This window comes from Gossypium hirsutum, chromosome A13 (assembly GCF_007990345.1).
Source record: "Gossypium hirsutum isolate 1008001.06 chromosome A13, Gossypium_hirsutum_v2.1, whole genome shotgun sequence".
Classification (NCBI taxonomy): domain Eukaryota; kingdom Viridiplantae; phylum Streptophyta; class Magnoliopsida; order Malvales; family Malvaceae; genus Gossypium; species Gossypium hirsutum.
Window position 1 is genome coordinate 86,186,515 of NC_053436.1, and position 8,348 is coordinate 86,194,862.

Sequence of the window (8,348 nt, forward strand, 5' to 3'; positions counted from 1 at the left end):
ATGTAGCTTGAGCTTTAGAACCTGAGTATTTTTTTACGATCTTTGTTCGAATATTCGTTTGAAGCATTTGGATGAGCGTACAAATCTCTAGATTTCTTTGATAAATATTGATACGACTTACTCATCAATCTTTTTCTTGAGTCTCTAGCTTCTAAATCTGCTTTTCTCTTTTCTTTGCTAAGATCCTCAGCTTTACAAGCCCTTTCAACCAAAACGACAAATTCTTTCAACTTTAGAATTCCAGCTAGTAGTTTTATATCTTCGTTCAACCCGTCAGCGAACCACTTATCTCTTCGGTAGAAACATATTCTCTGGCATACTTACTCAACCATACAAATTCTCTTTCATATTCTGTCATGGTAATTTGACCTTGTTTTAATTCTAAAAACTATTTGTGCTTTTGATCGAGAAATCTTTAACTGATGTATTTCTTTCGAAATTTGGACTAAAAGAACTCCCAAGTAACCCGTTCTTTCGGAACCACAAACATCAACGTGTTCTACCATTGATACGCGGTGTCTCTCAGCAAAGAGACATCACATTTAATATATTCATTACGAGTGCAGGACAATTCAATGAATACTCGAATCCTATTTTTGAGCCAGAACTTAGCTCTGTTCGGATCATCATCAACATTAGCTCTACCTCTCCAGCCCCATGTTTACGAATCTTATCTATTGGTAGCTTGTTCAATCGTATCGAATCTATAACTTGAGGAACAACAGGGATTTATTGAGGAATAGGTGGGGGTGAAGGTTCTTGAGCAGCTGGGTTCGTACGAATGTATTCAGTGAACCATTCGTTTATCATTTGGGAGAAGGCTTCTTTAGCCTCTCCTCCCTGACTGCTCGTCACGAGTTTAGAATCAAATGGCATTATCCTTTGGCGGGAGCAGGTGTATTACTCTCATCCTCATCGGTTATAACTCAATTGGGATCCATTACTATATGAAAACATAGTTTAAGTTGTTAGGAATCATCACTCTATCGCAAAGTATATATGGCATCTATAGCTAGACTCTAACACATGCTACGTTAGTCTTAGAATTGACCAAACCATAGCTCTGATACCAATAAAATATAACACCCCTAACTCGTATCCATCATCGGAGAAGAGTTGCAAGGTATTATTGATCAATATACATCATTTAACATGCATAACTCATACATTTACGCATTCATGCTCAAATAACAAACACATTGTCCTTTCTAAGGGCCTACGAGGCCTTAAACATGCTTTAGAAATGATTTGGGACAGAACCGATAACATATAAAAATTTTGGAAACTTAAAAAAATTTCAACCAAAAAGGGGTCACACACCCGTGTGAACAGGCCGTATGCCTCACACGGCTCCAGACATGCCAGTGTGCTAGGCCGTGTGAAAACTAGAAGGTATACTGACTTATGCAACACAGCCAAGTGGTACGTGATATTCATGACAGGTTTTAAAGATTTATGAATGAATCACTCTTGAGACCAACGTATTATCACGATTAAGGCAAATGTACCTATCCAACAGTAGTATAGTTTAGCAAGACCGAATTATTGAACCCAAAAGAACTATGAGTACTAGTATTTACTTCCTTTTTATTATCTAGCCTAAAAATTAAGAGGTTTGGTTATCTAAACTAATTATTAACTAAGAATGCACAGAAAGAAAATTTGGGAAAATACTTTTGGGGAAATTCGATTGATTAAGACAATATTCGAGTATTCGCTGGAATTTTACAGCAAGCTCATTCATTACCAAATCACGTACCTTCGGGATTTAACCGGATATAGCTCCTTGTTCAAATGCCTTCGGGACATAGCCCGGTTTTAGTAACTCACACAATGCCTTCGGGACATAACCCAGATTTAATAACTCGCACGAATGCCTTCGGGACTTAACCCAGATTTAGTATCTCGCACAAAGGCCTTCGGGGCTTAACCCGGAATTTGTATCTCGCACAAATGCCTTCGGATCTTAGTCCGGATATATTCACTTAGCACAAAGCGTTCGGGACTTAGCCCGGACAGCATTCAATTAATCATGCACATCTAACAATAATTCATGGCACATTCATATTTCATTTTCATTTGCGAAACTCAAACACAAGGCACATATCGTCCTTGCACATTCGGCTCAATAGCCACACATAGAGCATGATTTAATCACATCGTAATTTAAGCTCTCTTACTCAAGAACTTACCTCGGGTGTTGTCGAACGATTCCGCTAGCTATTCAACCACTTTTCCTTCCCTTTATCGGATTTATTTCCCCTTTGCTCTTGAGCTTAATTAAACAAATAGATTGATTTCATCATTTAGGCATCAAAAAGATGAACACAAGGCACCTAGCCCATATTTATACATTAGACATTAAAGTCTCATACATGCAAAAATCATGCATCAACACAACATATTAGCTAATTTCTTTCCCCTTGGCCGAATATGCATGTCTATTTTTGGGGTCGATTTCAACACTTAATACACACATATACACACTAGTAAAGCATCCTCCCCCTTTTCATCAATTTAACACATGCATTGCTCATTAACATGCAAAGTTACATTCGGCCTTAGCACACATCTTGCTAGCCGATTCTTCTCCATTTAGCAACCAATGCACATATGTGCTCACACAAAAATGCTAAAAAGGAGGTTCAAGAATCATCAAGCCATCATCACATGCATCATTAACAAGCTTTATATTTTGCATGCAATGGCATTAACACAACCTCCACCTAGGCCGAATCTTAACTCATCCTCATGCCTCATCACCACAACATCAAACACCAACCAAGAATGATGCATCCATGGTCAAGTGCCAATTCATCACATAGCAAGATTTAGACCATGGGCTAGGTAGAACTCAAGCTAACAACTAAAACATGCATGCATCTCATGGAACATCATCAAACATACCTTAGCCTAGCTACATGCATGGCCGAATCTCTTCACCTTTCTTCTTCTTTCCTCCTTAAAATTTTTGGCCAAGGATGAACCAAAGGATGAGAAAATTTTTTTCTTTGTTTTTCTTTCTAATTTAGGCTAAATGAAGGTGAGAAAAGGATGAACAAAGATCTTCTCCTCTCTTTTCTTTAGCTCACGGCAATGGGGGGAAAAGAATCAACTACACACTTTTTTTTTGTGTTCATCATACTTCTTTTCATTATTTAATTTCCATGCCTATTATTTTATTTTTTTCCACCCATGATGCACCAACAAAACATGTCTATGACATGTCTTGGCCATCAAACTTGGTCTACCATGCTTGTCATGGCCGGCCACTACTAGTAGGGGGGGAATTTGACATGCAAGTCCCCCCTTTGTCCACATGCACTAATAGGTCCTCACACATTGACCTATCACATTTTAGAATTTTCTCACATAAGTCCTATTGACTAAATTCACATGAAATCAACCAAATTGAAGCTTGAAATTTTCACACATTCATAATTACATATTCTAGACAATAGTATCACATTCAAACATTTCGGTGACTCGGTTTAGCAGTCCCGAAACCACTTCCCAACTAGGGTCAACTTTGGGCTGTCACATTTATGGGTAACATGAAGGCTTAGAGAATAGCCTAAGTGTTGACTACACGGGCTGAGACACGATCGTATGTCTCAACTGTGTAAGGGACATGGCCTGGAGACACGGGCATGTGGCCTGGCTCTATGATTCGATATGCATCCTAACATCATAAACATAGAGTTACATAGCCTGAAGACACGGGCGTGTCCCTATGTCCATACGGGCATGTAACCCTATTTCATGGAAAGAAATTTTCTAAGTTTTCCCAAAACTTTTTAAGGTTCTTGGTTTAGTCCCTAACTACTTTCAATGCATGTTTAGGGCTTTGTAGGCCCGTGTATGAGACATTATGCATGTATATGAAAAGTTTTGAATTAAAAGGGTGTTACACTTACGGTGAGATTACTAGTCCAGGCTAAATCTCCCATAGTAATAACTCATAAAGCAATTTTAGGATTACCAGTCCAGGCTAAATCCCCTTTAACGACAATTGTTCTCATAAGCTCGGATCTGAATTACCAGTCCAGGCTAAATTTAGTCCTCAATCGGATTACCTGTCCGGGTTAAATCCTTACTGCACCATATTCTTCGGGAGGCTCGATCACTCAAGGAACACCCGTCTAGGCTTGATCCTTTCTATTTGAGATCATCGGATTATCCGTCGGGGCTAAATCTTTTTCTGCAATACATGCAGGATCTCATGTCATGTAAGCCATAATTTACCCATCGGATTTCCCTTTTCTATTTCAACCGGGACATTTATCATCTTTCTTTTACATTAGCACATTTCATGAATTATCATGCAATGAATATATAAATTTTCCTACATTCAAGAACATGCATGTTTGAGTATATTAAGAGTTTACTTCGGGTTAAATGAACTTACCTGGTAATTACTTCGGTTTCATGTCTCGATTATTCTGAAACCTTTCGTTTTCCACAGTCGACCTTCGGAATTGGTTCCTCAAGGTCTATATCAATAAAATTAGATTATTAATACATCACATTATTCGTTTTTGGCGTAAGACTCACCCCAAGCAAAATGACCATTTTACCCTTAACCTTTCACAATATTTACAATTTAGTTTTAAGGCTCGTATAATGAAATGCATGGAATTCCTTGGCTACCCAAGCCTAGTCGAATGCTATTCACTCTTATAATTGCCCATGTTTTCCCTTCATTCTATATTTTCCTACCCATTTCCACAACTTTTACAATTTAGTCCTTTAAGCTATTTCTGTGGAAAATCACTTAGTAAAAGTTGTTTACCATCATTTAAACTCTCATATCCCTCCATAAATCATCAAAAAAAAATGTATCATGCATGTTTAAATTTTTGAACATGAACCCTAGCTTAAAATATGGGTAGAAATAGAGAGAGCACATTACGAGGATCTTAAAAATATGAAGAACGTTAAAAACGGGGCTAGGGAGCACTTACTATTAAGCTTGAAAATGTTGAAAACCCTATCAATAGAGACCCTTGGAATTTTGGTAGCATGGAGAAGAAAATGAGCTGATTTTAGCTTGATTTTTCCCTTTTTTATTTAGTTTATTACCAAATTACAAAAATGCCTTTCCTTACTAAACTTCCAAAAATTTCCATGCATGCCCATTTTTGTCCAAAACATAGAAATTGGGAAAATTACTCTTTAAGGACCACTAATTAACATTCCAAAGCAATTTCATACAAATTTCTTCTAGAACTCAAGGTTTGCAATTTATTTAATTTGGTCCCTAATTTCAAATTGGACCCCTTACACATAGAATTTCTTCATGACACTTTAACACATGCTCACTTTCATATCCTAGACCTCATAATGATCATGAATTGATTATTTTAACATTGGATTTTTGGCCCTGAAACCACTATTCTGACTAGGCCCTAATTCGGGATGTTACACGTCCACTCCTCCCTCAACCACTTAATTCAAATTCCACTCAAACACTTTAGTGTTTCGGTTAAACCACAACACTCCCACAGTATCAACAGTAAAATAAAACACTCCCTTGCACATAGTAGGACTCGAACTCCAGACAGAGTTTGGTTTTGAATTAGTACTGGGTACAATGTCGATATCGATAGCTCTATACAGAATGGCTCCAACAGAGTTAAACGAATTGAAAGCTTAGTTGCAAGAATTGATAGATAGAGGTTTTTCTAGACCGAGTTTCTATCCCTGGAGTGCACCGGTACTATTTTTGAAAAAAAATGGCACGATGAAAATGTGTATAGACTACCGACAACTCAACAAAGTGACGATCAAGAATAAATACCCATTGCCATGAATAGATGATTTGTTTGATCAGTTAAAAGGGGCAACAGTGTTTTTAAAAATTTATTTGAGATTGGTTTATTATCAGTTGCGAGTTAAAGACTCGGATGTGCCAAAGACTGCATTTAGAACAAGGTACGGACACTACAAATTTCTTGTTATGCCTTTCGAACTAACAAATGCACCTGCTATTTTTATGAACTTGGTGAACTGGATTTTCAGGCTATATTTAGATCGATTCATAGTTGTGTTTATTGACGACATTTTGATTTACTCTCGTGATGAATCTGAGCATGCTGAACATTTGAGAATAGTGTTACAAACTCTGAGAGATAAACAGTTGTTTGCAAATTTCAGCAAATGTGAGTTTTGGCTATGAGAGGTTAGGTTTCTGGGACATATAGTTTCAGCCGAGGGTATCCAAGTTGACTCGAGCAAAATTTTTGCGATTATAGATTGGAAGCCTTCGAGAAATGTATGGAGTTCGTAGTTTTCTAGGACTAGCCAATTATTATAGACAATTTGTGAAAGGCTTCTTGATGATTACGACTCCGATGACAAGATTGCTTCAAACAGATGTCAAATTTGAGTGGGCAGAAAAGTGTTAGCAGAGCTTCGAATAGTTGAAAGCATTATTGACAGAGGCACCAGTGTTAGTTCAGCCCGAGTCGGGTAAAGATTTTGTAGTTTTCGATGATGCATCGTTAAATGCCCTAGGTTGTGTTTTGATGCAGGAAGGCAAAGTTGTAGGTTATGCCTCGAGACAGTTGAAGCTGCACAAAAAGAATTATCCAACGCACGATCTAGAGTTAGCCGCGATAGTGTTTGCATCGAAAATTTGGCGTCATTATTTGTTCGGTGAGAAATGCCTTACTTATACCGACCACAAAAGCTTGAAATATTTGATGACTCAGAAATATTTGAATTTGCGACAGTGGAGATGGTTAGAATTGGTAAAAGACTATAAATTATGATAGACTATAATACGTTGAGCCGAAAGTCATTATTTGTTTTACGTACTTTGACCACACAATTAGTGTTGTCTGACGATGGTTCGATAGTAGCTGAGTTGAAAGTGAAACTGTTGTTTCTATAGCAAATTTGTGAGGCTCAAGAATTTGATAATGAATTGCAAGCAAAACAAGCTCAGTGTGAGTTGACTTCTGACTCAGAGTTTCGAATAGGGCCAAATGACTGTTTGATGTTTCGTGATAGGATATGTGTACCAAGAAATTCAGAGCTCATTCAGAATATTCTAAATGAAGCACATAGTAGCTGTTTATCAATACATCCGGGAAGTATGAAAATGTATAATGATTTAAAATAACTTTATTGGCGGCACGGCATGAACGTGATATCTCAGAATTTGTTTTGAAATGTTTGATTTGTCAGCAAGTCAAAGCTGAGCATCAAGTGTCGTCAGGTTTGTTACAACCTATTATGATTCCTGAGTGGAAGTGGGATAAAGTAACAATGGACTTTGTATCAGGTTTGCCCTTATCTCTGAAAAAGAAAGATGCGATCTAGGTTGTTGTTAACAGATTGAAGAAATCAACTCATTTCATTCTGGTACGTATAGATTTCTCGCTTGATAAGTTGGCTGAGTTGTATATTTCAGAAGTTGTTCAATTGTATGCAGTACCACTAACTATTGTTTCAGATAGAGATCCAAGATTTACTTCTTAATTTTGGAAGAAATTGTAAGAAGCTTGAGGTACAAAGCTGCATTTTAGCATCGTGTTTCACTCGCAAATGGATGGTCAATCTGAAAAAATTATTCAGATACTTGAGGATATGTCGTGATGTTGCATTCTTGAGTTTGAAAGTAACTGGGAGAAATATCTACCACTGATTGAATTTGCTTATAATAATAGCTTTCAATTGAGTATAAAGATGGCACCGTATGAAGCTCTATACAGTAGTAAATGTCAAACATCGTTGTACTGAAGTGGGCTCAACGAAAATAAGATGCACGGGGTTGATCTGATCAGAGAGATTAAGGAAAAAGTGAAAGTAATTCGCGATAGTTTGGAAGCAGCATCGGATCGACAGAAATCATGCGTAGACTTGAAACGGAAAGATATTGGGTTTTAGATCGAGGATAAAGTGTTCTTGAAAGTGTCGCCGTTGAAAAAGATATTACGGTTTGGTCGTTAAGAAAAATTGAGTCCGCGATTCATCGGACCGTACGAGGTTATTGAATGAATTGGGCCAATAGCATATCGGTTGGCTTTACCGTCTGAGTTAGAAAAAGATACATAGTGTGTTTCATGTATCAATGCTTTGACGATACCGATCTGACCTTTCACATGTTATCTCCTCGATTGAGGTTAAATTCAGCTAGATTTATCATATAGTGAAGAATCGATTCGAATTTTAGCTCGTGAGATCAACGAGCTGAAAGATAAGAAAATTTCATTAGTGAAAGTGTTGTGGCATCGACACGGGGTTGAAAAAGCTACATGGGAACCCGAGGATGCTATAAGTAAACAATACCCGAACCTATTCACTGGTAAGATTTTCGGAGACAAAAATCCCTAAGGAGAGGA